The sequence below is a fragment of the Drosophila ananassae genome (genome assembly GCF_017639315.1).
Source record: "Drosophila ananassae strain 14024-0371.13 chromosome Y unlocalized genomic scaffold, ASM1763931v2 tig00000255, whole genome shotgun sequence".
In the NCBI taxonomy this organism is placed as follows: Eukaryota; Metazoa; Arthropoda; class Insecta; order Diptera; family Drosophilidae; genus Drosophila; species Drosophila ananassae.
The window spans coordinates 510190-512061 of NW_025319107.1; the positions used below are offsets into that span (position 1 = coordinate 510190).

The 1872-nt window shown below is 36.5% G+C and overlaps 1 long non-coding RNA gene across 1 annotated transcript; it reads right to left on the minus strand.

Annotated features, from left to right (window-relative positions):
* Positions 1–791: 791 nt before the first annotated feature.
* LOC123258274 lies at positions 792–1031 on the minus strand. The gene is made up of 2 exons (XR_006508010.1): positions 979–1031; positions 792–920 (listed from the first exon to the last, which is right to left on the minus strand). It is a non-coding gene; the product is annotated as an uncharacterized LOC123258274 (long non-coding RNA).
* Between the last annotated feature and the right edge of the window lie 841 nt (positions 1032–1872).

Sequence of the window (1872 nt, forward strand, 5' to 3'; positions counted from 1 at the left end):
GTAATACTAGCAGTACCCTGCCACGTTTCGCTGTGGCATATTGTTGTTGCACGCATAAAAAATAAGTCAAACAAAAAAGAATAATTTTCAAATTAATTAAATTCTGTAATACTTGTGGGTATACAATATTCTTTGTTTCTCCTCCTTAATCATTCATTATTATTTCTGTATTTTAGTACATAGGTTGCTCTTCACTTAAGCACCTTGTGATACACGACATTTTTTGTTTTATTATCAGGCGCAAAAACAAACAACGCAGATGGTCTTCCGACCCGTGAACATGCCACGTATAATTGACCATGGGAAAAACATGAATGTTCTAGATTTAAACCACAAACTTTTAAGGATTGGCCTTGTGATTTGTTGATTGTCATGGCAAATGCAAGACGTATCGGAAATTGAAGTCTTTTAAATTCAAACGGCATATCGGTTGGGATCATCGGGATCCTCGGAATGAGAACTTCCTCACCTTTGAATTTTCCTATCATTATCGTAGCGTAAATTACATTGTTCATCAATTTACTAACCACCAAACGCGTACCGTTGCACAGTTTTGGTTGGTTTATGTTTCGAAGCATGATTACTACGGAGCCAACCTTTAGGCGTAAATTGTGCGGTGGTAAGCCAGGCACGTCCAAAGAGTTTAAAAATTCAATTGGATAGTTGGTGGCTTCATCTTCATTTGTGACGCAGTCAATAGATTTGAATGAATGCATTGTTCCAATGATCTTATTTTGAATTATGTAGTTCAGGTCATCTACATCTTTATTCTTAGCCGCTAAAATTGCTCGCTCACTCAACCATTCATTATTTTTGTAGTTAGAAATAATATTTGGAAATACATTGTTGATAAGTTCGTCTTTTGATGAGACAAAATTACAGAAATTATTTGGAAATGATATTAAACCGCTCGATTCTATCTACAAAATAAAAACCAGATTCTTTAACTACATTCTATGTAAGTACAAAAATAAATACCTTAAATGTCGGATTAAAACCTCCTTCTTCGATAATGTCTGCCCCAAATGACGTCATTTGGAAACAACTATTGTATTTTCGAGTATTTGCAAGAAAGTGGCGTGATTCTTGTGTTTCGCCGCAAAGCAATGAATACAATGGCTCTTGTGGCGGAGTCAACACTGGCAATTTCACTTTACCATTAACGCAGCATAATCCAGGCGTTTCTCCGGAAAACTTTAATGCACCACAATACTCGCAAACAACGTCCATTTGCCCAATGCAAACGCTAGGATGCAAGCTGTAATCATTGCTGCAATCGTATCGAAACGCAGCTCGATTCAAATCAGCTAAATATCTGCGTCGCAAATTGAAATCTATTTAAGAAGCACGATGTCGAGCCATACTATTGCGGCGCTGTTCACGTGCAATTTCTCGTTCTTCTTCAGTCCTTTCATATGCAATATTTTGTATTGTTCTTGCATTACGGCTTTGTCGGGAAAGATTCGACCGTCTTGGTCGCGGCATTATTAATTAAACTTCACTTCACTTCAATCCACTTGTTAATTATTTATTTAATAGAAATAGTTTTAATATTGATTTCAGCGCAACACAATCTTTTTGGTTCGTTGTTAAATTTGAGAGCCTGACTATGAATTTGACTTCGTTTGTAACTGACATTTTGACATTTGACATTTTCTTCTTAGCTGTCTGCCTAAATAAAAAAGTATGGGCCAGGGAGGAAAGGGAGGAACGCTGTCGAACGGGACAAAAAGTATCCTATGTCCTTCTCCTGGCTCTAAGCTACCTCCCTACCAATTTTCACTCAAATCTGTTCTTCCGTTCTTGATTTATAAGTTGTGTAACATAAAACACGATGTTCTTTTATATATATAGATTGTATACTTGTGAATA